This window comes from Ranitomeya imitator, chromosome 5, assembly GCF_032444005.1.
Source record: "Ranitomeya imitator isolate aRanImi1 chromosome 5, aRanImi1.pri, whole genome shotgun sequence".
Lineage (NCBI taxonomy): Eukaryota > Metazoa > Chordata > Amphibia > Anura > Dendrobatidae > Ranitomeya > Ranitomeya imitator.
This window is the reverse complement of record NC_091286.1, coordinates 498,451,799-498,472,015: the sequence shown is the minus strand read 5'-3', so window position 1 is coordinate 498,472,015 and position 20,217 is coordinate 498,451,799.

Genomic DNA, 20,217 nt, shown 5'->3' with positions numbered 1-20,217 from the left:
GCCGTCAGTGGGTAAGTATATCCTATATTTTTTATATTTATTCTCTTTTTTACATGAATATGGATCCGAGGGCCTGAAGGAGAGTCTCCTCTCCTCCAAACCCTGGGAAACATCCGCACCGCATACGCCGTACAAGATGACTGGGCGTATAAGATTACCCCTTCCTATACGGGGGGTATATCCCTAACTCCATATTTTATATGGAAAAGTTGGGGGTCGTCTTATATGCCCAGTCGTCTTATACACCAGAAAATACGTTAATTTCATAATCTGTTTTATTTACTTTTTTAACCAATATCGGCGATATTAGTACGAAAACTGAAGGACTTACATGATTGATTTTCACATTTTTTTATTTATTTTTTCATGACAGCATAGATAACTAAAATACATTTTCAAATGTGTGAGTCATTCCATATCAATTATTTTTACATTTTGGATGCATGGCTTTTTTTGATGCATGAGTGGTTAGTGACAGCAATCAGGATTTGAAGTGGCTTGTTTTTATTTTATTTTTTTTATCACTTTTCTTTTTTATTTATTTTATACATTATCCCACCTTAACCCCTTTCCAACATTGTCAGTAATAATATGTCCCTGCACCTTGGGAGTTATGGACGCAGGACAGATTATTGGAATTATAGATCATGGTGTGGCCTAGCCAGTCTCCTGACCTTAATTCCATAGAAAACTTATGGAGGGAATTGAAGCTCCGAGTTGCCAAGCAACAGCCTCAGAATCTTGATGATGATCTGCAAAGAAGAGTGAACCAAAATTCCTCCTGACACGTGTGCAAATCTCATCATCAACTACAAAAAAACACCTGACTGCTGTGCTTGCCAACAAGGGTTTTGCCACCAAGTATTAAGTTTTGTTTGCCAGAGGGATCAAATACTTATTTCTCACTGCAAAATGCACATAAATTTAAATAATTTATATAATGTGATTTTCTGGATTTTATTTTTGATATTCTATTTCTCAATATTAAAATTAACCTACTCTTAAAATTATAGACTGTTCATGTCTTTGTCAGTGGGCAAACTTACAAAATCAGCAAGGGATCAAATACTTATTTCCCTCACTGTAGGCTCTGGAATAGTGAAATAGCTGCTTACGCTCCAAAATTGTCAAAATCAGCGCTACACCTGTAAATTCCCAAGGGGGTATCATTTCCAAAATGGGGTCACTTGAGGGGGGATTCTGCTCTTCTAACAATTAGGGGCTCTGTATATGGAGTCCACAAACTGTTCTAGGAAAATCTGCACTCCAGAAGGCAAATAGCACTCCTTTCAGCCACATATGGGGTATTGCCACATTCAGTAGAAATTGTGGGACAAATTTTGGTGTCATTTTTGCCCACTTCTTGTGTGAAAACGAAGAATCTGGGGTTAAAACAAAATTTTGGTGATAAAAATTTAGTTAATTTTTCTTCATTGCCCAATGGTATAAAATTCTGGTAAATATGATCACTGCACCCCTACATGAATTCATAGAGAGTTGTAGTTTGTAAAATGGGGTCACTTATGGGGGTTCTGCTGTTCTGGCACCTCATGGGCTCTCCCAGTGGATCATGGCACCTGCAAACCATAACAGTAAACTCTGGCTCTTCTTGCCTTCTGAACTTTGCACTTTGCCTGAAAAATATTTCCCGATTACATGTAGGGTATAGGCGCACTCAGGCAAAAATGGACCTCAGTTTGTTGTAAAAAAAAAAATCCTATTATCCCTTAGAACAATTAAAAACTTGGGGCTAAAACAACATTTTAGTGGTAAAAATGTAATTTATTCTTTCTTCACCATTCAGTGGTATAAAATTCTGTGAGGCACATGTGTTGTCAATATGATCACTGCACCCCTAGATGAAGTCATTGAGGAATTTTTGTTTGTAAAATTAGTTCACATATAGGGGGTTTCTGTTGTTCTGGCACCTCAGGAGCTCTTTCAAAGTGACATGGCACCCTCAAACCATTCCAGCAAAATCTTAACAACAATATGGCACCTCTTCCCTTGTGTGCTTTGCACAGTGCCTCAAAAGTAGTATTCCCCCACATATGGGGTATCGGCATACTCAGGAGAAATTGCACAAAAATTGTATGGTGCAAATTTTCTTATTACCCCTATGAGAATGCAAAATTTGGGGCTAAAATAAAAAATTTTGTGGGAAAAATGTCATTTTATTATTTTCACCGCTCAACGTTATAAACATCTGTGAAGTACCTCATAAAGTGACAGTGGTCGGAATTGCAAAAATTGGGCTGGTCATTAACGTGCTGTAGGGAGGAATCACCTTCCTTGGTATAAACAGATCCTCGGAGAGATATTTGTGTTGTCCTTTTATATACTTATACATGGTTACTAAATCGCCCCTCAGTCTTCTTTTTTCTAGACTAAATAATCCTAATTTATCTAATCTCTCTGGGTACTGTAGTTCCCCTATCCAAATTATTAATTTTGTTGCCCTTCTTTGTACTCATTCTAGTTCCATTATATCCTTCCTGAGCACCGGTGCCCGAAACTGTACACAGTACTCCATGTGGGGTATAACCAGGGATTTGTACAGAGGCAGAATAATACTATCATCATGTGTATCCAGACCTGTTTTAATGCACCCCATGATCCTGTTTGCCTTGGCAGCCGCTGCCTGGCACTGGCTGTTAGGGTTGTCGGATTGCACTAAATAAAATAAATAATAAAGCGCAATTGCAACCCGGGGTCCACAGATGGAAAACTGCTGCCTGTGAACAATGACGGAACACACGGCGAGCGATTACTTGTACACACTGGGTTAGCGCCACTCAGTTTGAACAGGACGCAGAGTTCCACACTCTGTTACTGCACAGTAAGGAACAGTACAAACGATTACTAAGTGCTCTGTTCTGTTAAACATCATTGGACAAGCACGTGAACTGAACTTGCACACAGAAACTAAAGAGATGCTCTGTAACTGAGCTGTGTGCACACAGAAACAAAAGAGATGATCTGCAACTGAGCTGTGTCACTCGCACACAAAAATGAAAGAGATGCTCTGCAACTGAGCTGTGTCACTCGCACACAGAAATGGAACAGATGCTCTGCAACTGAGCTGTGTCACTCGCACACAGAGATGGAACAGATGCTCTGCAACTGAGCTGTGTCACTCGCACACAGGAACGGAACAGATGCTTTGCAACTGAGCTGTCACTAGCACACAGGAACGGAACAGATGCTCAGTATAATACCCTGACTAGGGTTGTGCTTGCTCTGGAACTCCACTGTGTTAACTGCACACATGTAGGAACCAGATGCTAAGGCAACAGCTAATTGCCCCCACTGACGCTAGCTGCATGCTTACGTTTACAGTCCCAAAGCTAGACAGACATATGACACTTGCAGACAGAGTGGAAGGGACTTCACTCACATAGCCACACACAAATGATACTAGCGCACCGGGGTGCGCCTCTGAGAACCTTTTATACACTAGGCTCATGTACAGTCGGACAGGACCTGAATGGCAAACTGACTAACCAAGGACAAACCCTTAGTTAATGCCAGAAGTTGGAGTGCAGTATAATGGGTTACTTGTGGCCCCAAAAAGATCTCTTTCAGGGCACCCAAAAAATGAGAGGCGCTCCGGACCACCGTGTCTTTATGCCCCCACAGCGGCATAGCCCACTCCAACGCTCTGTCCGTCAACAGAGGCACCACAAATCCCACCTTAACATGCTCAGAAGAGAAACGTGAGGCCAATAACTCCAGCTGGAGCTGGATAAAGCACTGGTTCACGAATCCCCTGCAATCCTCACTGTCCTCCAGCTGCTGGATGTACCGCTGAAGATGCTGCTCGTCTGCCATTACTAGCCAGACCCTGGTGCTACTATATTGTTAGGGTTGGCAGATTAAACTAATTAAAATAATCAATAAAGCACAATCGCAACCCGGAGTCCACCGTGCAGAGATGGAAAACTGCTGCTTGTAAACAATGACGGAACACACAGCGAGCGACTACTTGTATACATTGGGTTAACGCCACAAAGTGTGAACAGGAAGCAGAGTTCCACACTCTGTTACTCCACATGAAGGGGAGTAATGGTGTGCACTCAGGTCAAAAGCAAGGAGGTGCTGGTAAAACAGACCATGTCCAAGCAGTCATGTATCAGAAATTACCGCACACTGAAAACTGATGTGATGCAAAAGTATTATACAAGTTTATTGTGTTCACAAACCAGGTTGCCACATAAGGACAAAGTGCAGATAGAAAGCCAACGTTTCGACCCTCCCGGGTCTTATTCATGGGGTTACTTGATGAACGGCTAGATACATATATGAGTGGCAGGCATGGGGTAGGAGGATAAATCCCTTGGCATGTAAACTGTCACTTGACAGGGAATAAGCTGGGGACATATACATAGTAACATAGTAACATAGTTAGTAAGGCCGAAAAAAGACATTTGTCCATCCAGTTCAGCCTATATCCATCCAGTTCAGCCTATAATATAGATTCTCAATGAAGCGTGGTGGTCAAATATAGGGGCCCTGCTGTTGCGGCAACAGCAGGGCGCAGGAGCGCCACTCATACGGGTCACCCTCCTTCCTTGCATGCCATGTTTTACAGAGCACGGGAGTGCTGCCCACACAGATCGGCCAGGAATATACAGGCCCACAACGAACATAAGGGCCCCTATATTTGACTACTACCATGCTTCATTGAGAATCTATATGTCCCCAGGTTATTCCCTGGCAAGCGACAGTTTACATGCCAAGGGATTTATCCTCCTGCCCCATGCCTGCCACTCGCATATGTATCTAACTGTGCATCAAGTAACCCCATGAATAAGACCCGGGAGGGTCAAAACGTTTGGTTTCTATCTGCACTTTGTTCTTATGTGGCAACCTGGTGTGTGAACACAATAAACTTGTATAATACTTTTGCATCACATCAGTTTTCAGTGTGCGGTAATTTCTGATACATGACTCCACAGGAAGGAACAGTACAAATGAGTACTAAGTGCTCTGTCCTGTTAAATGTCACAGGACAAGCACGTGAACTGAACTTGCATACAAAAATGAAAGAGATGCTCTGCAACTGAGCTGCTGTGTCACTCATACACAGAAACTAAAGAGATGCTCTGCAACTGAGCTGTGTCACCAACACACAGAAACGAAAGCGATGCTCTACAACTGAGTTGTGTCACTCACACGCAGAAATGGAACAGATGCTCAGTACAATAATTGGACAGTGTCATAATGTATTGAACACACACAACTGGTAACATTCATTTGTAATTTAAGATTAATAATGATAAAGTAATTAATCATTGCTGAGAACTAAAAAAATGCAGTATTTGAGAGTTAATACAATGTCTTTCGCCATTCCATTTGAAAAGTTACCAAATATTATCGTCATTATGTTTTTAAGCTTTTATGATATTAATGTGAAGACCAACTTAAAATAAAGTTATCTAAGTACATTTTGAAATATGCAAGGGAATAATCCAAAGTGTACAATTATACAGAGAATGCAGAATAACATTACTGTTAGATCTTGCGGACAATGTAATTACTGGCAGTTATCTAAAGGTAAGGACATGATTCCGATAAATGTATAGCAATATTTTCCTTTCACCAGTTAGTGTTGTATTTGATATGTTCTCACCTCAGAGGAAAATGCATTTGTCAGCTTTCAAGATAAAGCTGCCATTAATGGACACATCAAATATGGAGATAAATACCACTTAATCCCTCCAAGCTGTGACTGAGATGTGAAGTTTGGTCTCAATTTAAAGTTGGTCTTGGCAATATCGCAGACTGTGCTTCTTTTTAATGCCGCTATTACTTCTAAGTTTAGGCTTTAAAGTGGATCTGTCATCTCTAACAAAACTACATTTTTGTGCATCAAATAAGGATTTATCTAGGTATCTGTCTGCTCTCTTCTGTAGATCCATTCTTCCTCCTTGAGTAGGAGACTCCCTTTTCTTCCTTCTGAATTATCTCCCTTTGAATTACTTAGAATACTTCCAACATTAGAGACTAACAACCAGTAGGAATAAAAATATTAGATAAAAATCCAGAGTGAATTTAGAAAGATGTATTCTCGGACTTTAAATATCAAATGTAGACTAAATTGCTTCACAATTTTGAACAGATTTATTTCCTAACATAATTTTTTATATTGGTAGAGGCTCTGTTTTTTATATACAAAGCTCCAAAATGCCTACAAGATTAAAACCCAACATGCTGGCTATGTAGAGGCACCAACAAGGGGAACTTTAGGGCTTAAGGCCCCTTCACATTAAGCGACGCTGCAGCGATACCGACAACGATCCGGATCGCTGCAGCGTCGCTGTTTGGTCGCTGGAGAGCTGTCACACAGACCGCTCTCCAGCGGCCAACGATGCCGGTAACCAGGGTAAACATCGGGTAACTAAGCGCAGGGCCGCGCTTAGTAACCCGATGTTTACCCTGGTTACCTTCCTAAAAGTAAAAAAAACAAACACTACATAATTACCTACCGCTGTCTGTCCCCGGCGCTCAGCTTCTCTGCACTCCTCCTGCACTGACTGTGAGCACAGCGGCCGGAAAGCAGAGCGGTGACGTCACCGCTCTGCTTTCCGGCTGACCGACGCTCACAGCCAGTACAGGAGGAGTGCAGAGCACAGCGCCGGGGACAGACAGCGGTAGGTAAAGAAAAAGGGGACGGGAAGAAAAACATTAGACTCGAACAAAGACGACCCAGGAAAACATACTCAGAAGGGAGGTAAGAACATTTCTAAAACAATCCACAGTGAGGAGATTGGAACAAAACAAAATCCTCTAAACTGCATGCTCGCAAACGCCAGAAGCCTGACAAACAAGATGGAAGAACTAGAAGCAGAAATATCTACAGGTAACTTTGACATAGTGGGAATAACCGAGACATGGTTAGATGAAAGCTATGACTGGGCAGTTAACTTACAGGGTTACAGTCTGTTTAGAAAGGATCGTAAAAATCGGAGAGGAGGAGGGGTTTGTCTCTATGTAAAGTCTTGTCTAAAGTCCACTTTAAGGGAGGATATTAGCGAAGGGAATGAGGATGTCGAGTCCATATGGGTTGAAATTCATGGAGGGAAAAATGGTAACAAAATTCTCATTGGGGTCTGTTACAAACCCCCAAATATAACAGAAAGCATGGAAAGTCTACTTCTAAAGCAGATAGATGAAGCTGCAACCCATAATGAGGTCCTGGTTATGGGGGACTTTAACTACCCGGATATTAACTGGGAAACAGAAACCTGTGAAACCCATAAAGGCAACAGGTTTCTGCTAATAACCAAGAAAAATTATCTTTCACAATTGGTGCAGAATCCAACCAGAGGAGCAGCACTTTTAGACCTAATACTATCTAATAGACCTGACAGAATAACAAATCTGCAGGTGGTTGGGCATTTAGGAAATAGCGACCACAATATTGTGCAGTTTCACCTGTCTTTCACTAGGGGGACTTGTCAGGGAGTCACAAAAACATTGAACTTTAGGAAGGCAAAGTTTGAACAGCTTAGAGATGCCCTTAATCTGGTAGACTGGGACAATATCCTCAGAAATGAGAATACAGATAATAAATGGGAAATGTTTAAGAACATCCTAAATAGGCAGTGTAAGCGGTTTATACCTTGTGGGAATAAAAGGACTAGAAATAGGAAAAACCCAATGTGGCTAAACAAAGAAGTAAGACAGGCAATTAACAGTAAAAAGAAAGCATTTGCACTACTAAAGCAGGATGGCACCATTAAAGCTCTAAAAAACTATAGGGAGAAAAATACTTTATCTAAAAAACTAATTAAAGCTGCCAAAAAGGAAACAGAGAAGCACATTGCTAAGGAGAGTAAAACTAATCCCAAACTGTTCTTCAACTATATCAATAGTAAAAGAATAAAAACTGAAAATGTAGGCCCCTTAAAAAATAGTGAGGAAAGAATGGTTGTAGATGACGAGGAAAAAGCTAACATATTAAACACCTTCTTCTCCACGGTATTCACGGTGGAAAATGAAATGCTAGGTGAAATCCCAAGAAACAATGAAAACCCTATATTAAGGGTCACCAATCTAACCCAAGAAGAGGTGCGAAACCGGCTAAATAAGATTAAAATAGATAAATCTCCGGGTCCGGATGGCATACACCCACGAGTACTAAGAGAACTAAGTAATGTAATATATAAACCATTATTTCTTATTTTTAGTGACTCTATAGCGACAGGGTCTGTTCCGCAGGACTGGCGCATAGCAAATGTGGTGCCAATATTCAAAAAGGGCTCTAAAAGTGAACCTGGAAATTATAGGCCAGTAAGTCTAACCTCTATTGTTGGTAAAATATTTGAAGGGTTTCTGAGGGATGTTATTCTGGATTATCTCAATGAGAATAACTGTTTAACTCCATATCAGCATGGGTTTATGAGAAATCGCTCCTGTCAAACCAATCTAATCAGTTTTTATGAAGAGGTAAGCTATAGACTGGACCACGGTGAGTCATTGGACGTGGTATATCTCGATTTTTCCAAAGCGTTTGATACCGTGCCGCACAAGAGGTTGGTACACAAAATGAGAATGCTTGGTCTGGGGGAAAATGTGTGTAAATGGGTTAGTAACTGGCTTAGTGATAGAAAGCAGAGGGTGGTTATAAATGGTATAGTCTCTAACTGGGTCGCTGTGACCAGTGGGGTACCGCAGGGGTCAGTATTGGGACCTGTTCTCTTCAACATATTCATTAATGATCTGGTAGAAGGTTTACACAGTAAAATATCGATATTTGCAGATGATACAAAACTATGTAAAGCAGTTAATACAAGAGAAGATAGTATTCTGCTACAGATGGATCTGGATAAGTTGGAAACTTGGGCTGAAAGGTGGCAGATGAGGTTTAACAATGATAAATGTAAGGTTATACACATGGGAAGAGGGAATCAATATCACCATTACACACTGAACGGGAAACCACTGGGTAAATCTGACAGGGAGAAGGACTTGGGGATCCTAGTTAATGATAAACTTACCTGGAGCAGCCAGTGCCAGGCAGCAGCTGCCAAGGCAAACAGGATCATGGGGTGCATTAAAAGAGGTCTGGATACACATGATGAGAGCATTATACTGCCTCTGTACAAATCCCTAGTTAGACCGCACATGGAGTACTGTGTCCAGTTTTGGGCACCGGTGCTCAGGAAGGATATAATGGAACTAGAGAGAGTACAAAGGAGGGCAACAAAATTAATAAAGGGGATGGGAGAACTACAATACCCAGATAGATTAGCGAAATTAGGATTATTTAGTCTAGAAAAAAGACGACTGAGGGGCGATCTAATAACCATGTATAAGTATATAAGGGGACAATACAAATATCTCGCTGAGGATCTGTTTATACCAAGGAAGGTGACGGGCACAAGGGGGCATTCTTTGCGTCTGGAGGAGAGAAGGTTTTTCCACCAACATAGAAGAGGATTCTTTACTGTTAGGGCAGTGAGAATCTGGAATTGCTTGCCTGAGGAGGTGGTGATGGCGAACTCAGTCGAGGGGTTCAAGAGAGGCCTGGATGTCTTCCTGGAGCAGAACAATATTGTATCATACAATTATTAGGTTCTGTAGAAGGACGTAGATCTGGGTATTTATTATGATGGAATATAGGCTGAACTGGATGGACAAATGTCTTTTTTCGGCCTTACTAACTATGTTACTATGTTACTATGTTACTATGTAAGTATGTAGTGTTTTTTTTTTTTTACTTTTACACTGGTAACCAGGGTAAACATCGGGTTACTAAGCGCGGCCCTGCGCTTAGTTACCCGATGTTTACCCTGGTTACCAGTGAAGACATCGCTGGATCGGTGTCACACACGCCGATCCAGCGATGTCCACGGGAGATCCAGTGACGAAATAAAGTTCTGGACTTTCTTCAGCGACCAACGATCTCCCAGCAGGGGCCTGATCGTTGGTCGCTGTCACACATAACGATTTTATTAACGATATCGCTGCTACGTCACAAAAAGCAACGATATCGTTAACAATATCGTTATGTGTGAAGGTACCTTTACTGCATACTATCAAAAGGAATCTGTTAATAGGATAAACCCCCCACCTAGACCACAAGAGATGAAGGTCTTTGAACACTAAAGGTACCTTCACACATAACGATTTCGTTAACGATATCGTTGCAATGTCACGCATTTTGTGACGTAGCAACGATCCCGCTAATGATATCTTTATGTGTGACAGCGACCAACAATCAGGCCCCTGCTGGGAGATCGTTGGTCGTGGGGAATGATCAGGACCTTTTTTTGGTCGCTGATCACCCTGCTGTCATCGCTAGATCAGCGTGTGTGATGCCGATCTAGCGATGTGTTCACCTGTAACCAGGGTAAACATTGGGTTACTAAGTGCAGGGCCACGCTTAGTAACCCGATATTTACCCTGGTTACCATTGTAAAAGTAAAAAAAAAAAAACACTACATACTCACATTCCGATGTCTGTCACGTCCCCTGGCATCAGCTTCCCTGCACTGTGTCAGCGCCGGCCGTAAAGCAGAGCACAGTGGTGACGTCACCGCTCTGCTTTATGGCCGGCGCTTACACAGTGCAGGGAAGCTGACGGCGGGGGACGTGACAGACATCGGAATGTGAGTATGTAGTGTTTTTTTTTTACTTTTACAATGGTAACCAGGGTAAATATCGGGTTACTAAGCGCGGCCCTGCACTTAGTAACCCGATGTTTACCCTGGTTACCGGGGGACTTCGGCATCCTTGAAGACAGTTTCAACGATGCCGAAGTCTTTCCCCTGATCGTTGGTCGCTGGAGAGAGCTGTCTGTGTGACAGCTCCCCAGCGACCACACAACGACTTGCCAACGATCACGACCAGGTCGTATCGCTGGTCGTGATCATTGGTAAATCGTTTAGTGTAACGGTACCTTAAGTCGATTAACACTTTATCTTCTATTTGTTTCTGCATTCATAAAAACTTAACACATTTATCTACATGCAAAAGTGGCATTAATTGCTCGGGGCATGACAGCACATCCACAGCCTCTGCCTCCTGAGGTTGTTTCCCCACCTGTGTAGTCAAACAACACAGCAAAGCCAGCCACTAAATTCTAAAACTTAACATTTAATATGTATACCTCTAAAAATAGTGTATTTCCTTTAAAATTACAATTAAGTGCTCATGTGTAACAGTGAATTGACAAAAAAATTGGCTTGATCTCACCAAATCACCGCCTCTCTCCTTCTCATGGATTTCTGTGCTTGTTCAGAGCACGGCGTGGGGGAGAGACAAATAGTCTTTTTTCCTTCAGGGGGGAGAAAAAAAGGGGGGGGGACAATTGAAGCCTATCTCCCCTGACTGCCTGACCCTCACATGGAGAATGTTATTAGATGAGGTTTTGTCTGCCACTGCAGAATACCTCTATTAACCTGGACAAGGTTTTCTTTCCCCTGATGAACCCCCATAACGGGGAGGGAAACGCGTCGGGAAGCAAAAGAGGATACACTATCCAGGGTGGCTATATATTTCAATGGGCTCCATTTAAATAGGCTCAAACTCGGGGACTGCCCTTGTCAGGGCGGGAGATTTACACACGGGGCACGACAGGGTAGATAGGCTTCAATTGTTCCCCCCCCTTTTTTTTCTCCCCCCTGAAGGAAAAAAGACTATTTGTCTCTCCCCCACGCCGTGCTCTGAACAAGCACTGAAATCCATGAGAAGGAGAGAGGCGGCGATTGGGTGAGAACAAGCCAATTTTTTTGTCTAGTGCACTGTTACACATGAGCACTTAATTGTAATTTTAAAGGAAATACACTATTTTTAGAGGTATACATATTAAATGTTAAGTTTTAGAATTTAGTGGCTGGCTTTGCTGTGTTGTTTGTTAATATTGGTCAGATTTGTCTAGAACGGTACGTTCAGATTCTTGTTTGCTAAAGTAATAACCCACCTGTGTAGTGTCAGCTGCCAGGCAAGGAAATCAGACCGTGAGCTAGCAATCAAGGTAAAGAGGATGGTGCTGGGTGGGGAAATAACCTCATGAGGTGTAGGCTTGTCAAGTGCTCTGCCACACCCAGAGTGCTTGATGCATTATTTAAATATAAATTAAAATGCTAATTTCTTTGGAACAAGAAGAGAGGAGATCTAAATTGGTTGATGACTTTAGTTTTCAAAGATCTGCATGCACACATTTGCTATTTGAGGGGATGATCTTAAAGACAGATTCTTTTTACTGTATAATTGATATTTGCTGTATACAGTGCTTTTTTTTAAAGTAGTAAAATCATATGAGTTTAATCTTTGTCTGAGCAGGAGGCTTAAAGCTTTGTATGATAACAGAGATCCTACTGCTATAAAGATATATATTAAGATAATATTACGGTGGCTCAGTGCTGGAGTCCTGAGTTCAAACCCCACCAAAAACACCATCTGCAAGGAGTTTGTATGTTCTCCCTGTGTTTGCCTGGGTTTCCTCCGGGTTCTCCGGTTTCCTCCCACATTCCAAAGACATACTGGTAGGGAATCTAGATTGTTAACCCCATCAGGGACAGCGATAATAATGTGTGCAAACTGTAAAGCTCTGAGCAATATGTTAGGGCTATATAAAAATAAAGATTATTTATTTATATTAAGTAATTAATGAGCAAACATTTCAGATACAATATAAAAAAAGCCATGGTGATAAAAAGTGGACTTTAAGTTTAAAGTCCTAAACCAAATCTAAAGGATTAATCTAAGATTTTTTTCCAATGGAAAAATTAATTACCGTAAAAAGAATAAACATACCTCCACCACTCCAGCGCTGCTACTCCATATATTACGGCATGGAAGTGATGACGTTCCAATTACATGTACTTGACTGCAGAGGGAAATCATTGACTTCAGCATGGATAGAAATGCTCTCTGCATATGACCACTATGGCCAGTGATCAAATGCAGCAGGTACATGCACATGGCTAGAATGTCATCACTTCTTGATCTTCGCAAAGACCATTTGGACCACCTGCTGGAGTGGTAGCTGGATTAGCAGGGAAGTAAATATATTCTATTTAAATATTGTAATGTATTCTTTGTTTTAAAAATAGTAAATAGATCAGTATATAATATCATATAATAAGAAAAAAAATTCTCAATTTTAAAAGGATAATATTAAAAATAAATTAAAAATAGTTCTGAACCACACACAAAAAAAAGAGAGAAATCATTAACACCAGTATAATACAGTATTAACGTTGAAAAGATGTTAGATAACTAGCAGGAGTAATAATGCTTTGATAATTAATATTCATTCATGTGTAGTGTTGAGCATTCCGATGTATCGGAATTCCGATACCGAGTTCCGATACTTTTGTGATATCGGATACCACAGTCGGAAGTTCCCATAGTGCAATGATGCACTATAATGGAGTGTGGGCTGTGCGTGGGCGGAAACTGCGTGCGTGTGTGTGCGGGCGGGGTCTGTGCGTGACCGTGGGGGGTCTGTGCGGGCCTGCCGGGGCTCTGTGCGCGCTGCTGGGGGTCTGTGCCGGCCTGCTGGGGCTCTGTGCGAGCTGCCGGGGGTTTGTGCGGGCTGCCAGGGGTCTGTACGGGCCTGCCGGGGCTCTGCGCGGGCTGCCGGGGTTCTGTGCAGGCTGCTGGGGTTCTGTGCGGGCTGCCGGGGATCTGTGTGGGCCTGCCGGGGCTCTGTGTGGGCTGCCAGGGCTCTGTGCGGGCTGCTGTGGGTCTGTGCGGGCTGCCGGGAGTCTGTGCGTGTGTGCAGGCATCATCCGATGGGACTACAAGTCCCATCGGACGATACCTGCTACAGTGACAGTGATTGACACATTAATGTGTTGAATGTAAAAAAATAAATAAAAATACTACATGAATACTACATACATACTACATAATACTACATACAGACTACATACTACATACATACTACATACATACACACTACATACATACTACATACATATTACATACATACATACTACATACATACCACATACATACTACATACTACATACATACTACATAGATACTACATACATACAACATACATACATACTACATACATACTACATACATACTGCATACATAATACATACATACTTCATACTACCTACATACTACATACATACTACATTCATACATACTACATACATACTACATGCATACTACATACCTGGGATATGGGGTAATAAGGTGTTTATGTCACCTTGCTATTGTAAGGGGACATTAAGCCGGGTTAACGGAGAGGCGTCAATAAGATGCCTATCCATTATTAATCCAAAAGTAATAAAGGGTTAATAAAATACACACACATTAGGAAAAAATAATTTTAATATTCTTCATTTAACCATACTTATCATACTTCAGCTCCTGCAAAAAACGTAAAATAATAAACCGTATACTACCTGTCCGCCATAGTCCAATTAATAACGAGTGTCCCACGACGATCTCCCCTATAGAACAGTGGCATCGGGTGATGTCACTGCGCTATTGGACCCTCAGTGACACACTGACAGGAGACAATGGCTCCTTCAGTGCATCACTGAGGTTACTCTAGTTCAAAGTCTCACTTTATGGCAATTGCTGCGTGGGAAAATTTCTCACACAGCAATGCCAAAAGTGAGACTAGGGACTATTTTTTTTTACAGTGGCGGAGGAATACAGTGCGGAAGGATACCTTCCTCCCGTCATTGTGTTCCTGGAGCCCCTGGAGAGCGGTCGCATCAGCTGATGCTGCCGTTCTCCAAGGGAGATCGTCGTGGGACGCTCGTGGATTTCTGCGAATCAGGGAGTATATTGCTTGTTTGTTATTTTAATATTTTTTACAGGTGACACTGGCTTCGGGAATTTAAAAAAAAGTAATGGTGAGTATGTACTCTATGTTTAATGTAGTGTATGTCTGTATGTATGTATTGTATGTAATGTATGAATGTACTATATGTAGTATGTATGAAGTATGTATGTAGCAAGTATGTTTTTTTTGTTTGTTTGTTTTTTTTATTCAACACATTAGCCGGATGATGAGACTACTACTCTCCCATCATTGGCTAATGTGTCAATCATTGTCACTGTAGCAGGCATCGTCCGATGGGACTTGTAGTCCCATTGGACGATGCCTGCACACATGCACAGACCCCCAGCAGCCCGCACAGAGCCCCGGCAGCCCACACAGAGCCACGGCAGCCCACACAGAGCCCCGGCAGCCCGTACAGACCCCCGGCAGCCCACACAGAGCCCCGGCAGCCTGCACAGAGCCCCGGCAGGCCCGTACAGACCCCCGCCAGCCCGCACAGAGCCCCGGCAGCCCAAACAGAGCCCCAGCAGGCCCGTGTAGACCCCCGGCAGGCCCGTACAGAGCCCCGGCAGGCCTGCACAGACCCCCGGCAGCCCGCACAGAGACCCGGCAGGCCCACACAGACCCCCAGGCAGACCGCACAGACCCCCAGCAGCCTGCACAGAGCCCCAGCAGGCCCGCACAGAGTCCTGGCAGGCCCACACTGACCCCGCCTGCACACACAGACACGCACAGTGTCCGCCCACGCACCACCCACACTCTTCCCCCCTTCGGAACAGGATGTAGAAGGACAGAAAGGGCTTATTTACATTCCGATATTTGTGTCCCATTGACTTGCATTGGTATCGAGTATCAGTATCGGTGATATCCGATATTTTTTGGATATCGGCCGACCCAATCCGATACCGATACTTCTGGATATCGGAAGGTATCGCTCAACACTATTCATGTGTCATATCTGCTAGAAAGAGTTAAGCAGAAATCAGTGATTTTTCCTTCATCAGGTCAATTGCAGTGTGCAACACAATCATACTCATCAGTTCCTTCAAACTCTATCACATTCACATGAGAACAAACGGAAAGATGAGATGAGACACATGATCTTTAACCGCTGAATGTAATGGCTATGTTTCTTTTAACTGTCCAGCATTCTTTACATAGACCCTGTAAGACCTCTCCCGACCTGTATGCTGTAGTTTTATTGCTAACTCTTTTTGATCTGTAGGTTTCTTGAAGAAGGTACATAAAGTGATTGGGGGAAAATAAAAACCAGCCGAAGAAGTTGAAGATGATTAAATTAGACATTGCATTTCCGTATCATTTGTGGGTGGCGAGTAACTCTAGATGATGCATTTCAACATTTGTCCCATTCAGGAAGTTTACGCTGTGGTGATTGCAGAAGACTAAAAACACATTTTCTACCTGCACTGTTATAAATGTTAGATGACCATTTATCTTAGGCTGCATAATTTCATCTTTCACTGGTGCATCATTATGTATCACTCGCATGTATGAACTAATGAGACTGAAGTTGCAGTTATTTGTTGAGTATCATCACCGAGAACCAAACGTTTTACTGTATATTCTTATGATTGGAGATCAGCGGAAGTAAAACACGCTAAAACACGGCATTTTTTGTCCCTACAGTGCTCAACAGAATATCAAATGATGACATAAATGAAGTGAAGCTATCACTGTAACTGATTTTTCAAGAGTTAGTGAATTTAGAGATAGTGGAACAATTCAGCCACTAACACCATGGTTATTACAGCCAAAATTAATATTTAATTTTGTTCTATCATTGACATCCATGTAGAATTTGTGAAGAAACCAACACATGGGGAGAACATTCAAACATACAAACTCCAAGCAATTTGCCATACATTTTGGCATTGCCCGTGACAAGAGTGCACATACCGGCATAAACACATATTTATTAAGAATATTCCATTAGAAATAAATATTTAAAATGAAATATAAACTATTTTATTAGTAATATTTGTTAACTATGGTGTTTTACAGCAAGTAAATCAGATGATTGCCAGCCAAAAGCATCTCTAGGTCAGTGTTAATGACTTAATAGTTCTCTATATATTTTATATGGACATTTTTTTTTATAATTTTATAATTGTTTTTTTGAAAAATAAAGTCTTTTTGATCACATATACCAAAGATATACAGTATGAAAAGCAACAATATAAGACTTAAAAGTGTGGATGCTCCCTGTGGCCACCTATTTATTTTGGCCATGTTCACGAGAGCGTATGTGGAAAAAACTAATATCACACAGATAACACTAGAAACAATGTCAGTTAATTGGTCTGTTCAGATGACAGACTTGCCCATTCAAGTCTATGAGAGAGCAAAAAAATAAAATCCCGTACAGATCCCAAAGAATCCAATTTTTACGGATACCTTACAATTTTTAACATAGGAAAGTGTTTTTGGTCTTGTAAATTGTATTCAGTGCTGATGTATAAAAGGTAAGGCCATACAGACGATATATGAATGCCATATGGACAATGATAATACAGGTGAAAAATCGTCCATTTTTTCCTGATGAAAATCAGATGATTTGTTTTATATGCTTAAGTGAATCTCGCTTTTATGTGTCTGATTCTTAATTATCTAAATTGCAAGACAATTAGCAGGCAGATATTGCCTAGGACCTGGACTGTAATACATATATTTTGAATTACTGTAGTGCTATGAGTACAGCTTCATCGACATGCCTTTTTCTTAGTATGTTTTATCTAAGATGAATACGGAACAAAGAGTAAAAATTATTCTTTTTCAAAAACCCTTCATAAAACTAAATATTAAGGCAATTTATCAAAATATCCAAAATGTCCTTTTCAAAATGTCAAATATCAGAACTACAAATTAATTTGGCAAAGAAATCTAAACTCCTTTTAGGCTATGTGCACACGCTGCGGATTAGGCTTAGGAATTTCTGGTGCGGATTCTGCCTCTCCTGGCAGAAAACGCACCTGCGGATTTGTCACGTTTTTTGTGCAGTTCCACAGCGTTTTTTGTGCGTTTTTGCTGTGGTTTTCTTGCGGATTTGCTGCGTTTTTTACCCCTGCGGTTTTCTATAATGGAATGGATACAAAAACGCTGCAGATTCACAGAAAAGAAGTGACATGCTACTTCTTTTAAACTGCAGCGTTTCCGCAGCGGATTTTTCGCAAAGTGTGCACAGCATTTTTTTTTCTCATTGATTTACATTGTACTGTAAATCAATTGCGGATCTGCAGCGTTTCTGCACCGCAAAAAACGCTGCGGATCCGCAGAGAATCCGCAACGTGTGCACATACCCTTAAATGGGAAAATAAATTGGGGAAATGATTGACTAACAATAACGTAAACAAGACACTACCATGTGCATGACATCCATTTATACCTTAACATAGGAATCTCTTTTTTTTTCAGTAACTGCCGTCATTGTTTGTCTTTTCTCCTAATTTCAGAACTAACGACTACAGAAACAAAGCTGGATGTGCTGCCGACAAACAATAAATTGGAGGTCACTATAAAAGATGTGATTAACTACAAACAAGCAAATTATTGCTAATAACTTTTCAATCACTTGCTGCTCATGTTTAGACTGGACAATGTCTCCGAACCTTTGCTCGAACTTCAGAATGAACCTAAGTATAAAAGGTCCTTTTGCTACAGTGACATTACCTTTGTGTCGATATTACCTGCTAAAGATACTTGCAAGGGAGAGTGGGAAAAGGATTTCATGTTTGGTATCCATTAGTGTTGAGCATTCCGATACCGCAAGTATCGGGTATCGGCCGATACTTGCGGTATCGGAATTCCGATACCGAGATCCGATATTTTTGTGATATCGGGTATCGGTATCGGAAGTGTAAAATAAAGAATTAAAATAAAAAATATTGTTATATTCACCTCTCCGGCGGCCCCTGGACATCAGCGGGAGGATCCGGCGTCCGGCACGGCTTCTTTCTTCAAAATGCGCGCCTTCAGGACCTGTGGAATGACGTCCCGGCTTCTGATTGGTCGCGTGCCGCCCATGTGACCGCCACGCGACCAATCAGAAGCCGCGACGTCATTCCTCAGCTAAAGTCCTAGAATGAGCGCCTTCTAGGACCTGAGGAATGACGTCGCGGCTTCTGATTGGTCGCGTGGCGGTCACATGGGCGGCACGCGACCAATCAGAAGCCGGGACGTCATTCCACAGGTCCTGAAGGCGCGCATTTTGAAGAAAGAAGCCGTGCCGGACGCCGGATCCTCCCGCTGATGTCCAGGGGCCGCCGGAGAGGTGAATATAACAATATTTTTTATTTTAATTCTTTATTTTACACTTTAATATGGATCCCAGGGCCTGAAGGAGAGTTTCCTCTCCTTCAGACCCTGGGATCCATGAGGATACATTCCGATACTTGATGTCCCATTGACTTGTATTGGTATCGGATATCGGTATCGGCGATATCCGATATTTTTCGGGTATCGGCCGATACTATCCGATACCGATACTTTCAAGTATCGGACGGTATCGCTCAACACTAGTATCCATGTGAATGAAGCGCTTCTAGGGTGCATAGTTATAGAGTCGCTGGAAAAGCATGGGCACATAGAGAGGCACTCCCAATATCTTTGCAAATGAAAGAGCACAATGGTTCAAAATATGTAGGCACTGAGCCTTGATACAACTATATATAAAGGGAATCTGTCACCATGTTTTTGATACCCCATTGAGAGCAGCATGGTGTAGAAGCAAAGACCCTGATTCCAGCGATGTGTCACTTACTGAGCTGCTCCTGCAGTTTTAATAAAATCACTGAACTGCCTGCTGCAAACTACCAGTTATGTGAATGCTGAGCTTTGTATAACCCCATATTCACCACTAATTAATAGTTTTTTGTGTACGCTGTGCATAGGCAGCAAGCTGCCAATCAGTAGTTGGGGCGGTGTTATACGTAGGTCTTGAATATGGTGGACTACATGGCAGCAGATTTACTAATCTTCTAGTGATAATATTCTGCTGATAAAACAGTGATTTTATCAAAGCTACAGTAAACAGACTAGTAAGTGACACATCCTTGTAATGAGGGTTTCCCCCATTATTCTGCACTCCAATTTGGTGGCAAAAACCTCATGATAGATTCCCTTCAAACTTCTGTATTTTTTTGTTAATCATGAACCTTAAAAGGTATTCCACAATTCTGAGATGGACCCGCAAATATTCTTACTTTCCTACACACACCTCTGTAATTATTCCAATTTGCCCCAAGTCTTATTTTAAAGCCAGTTCACATTTGACCATCTATCATTTCCTATCTCTATTTAGCGATGTCGCTCAATGTAAAGAAGCTTGTTATCTATATTCTTTGTGTGGTTCCTGCTCTGTTACACACCGCTAATCTATACCAGAAACCAACTAATACAGTGTCTTTTAAAATAATGTAATGGGATATTAATTG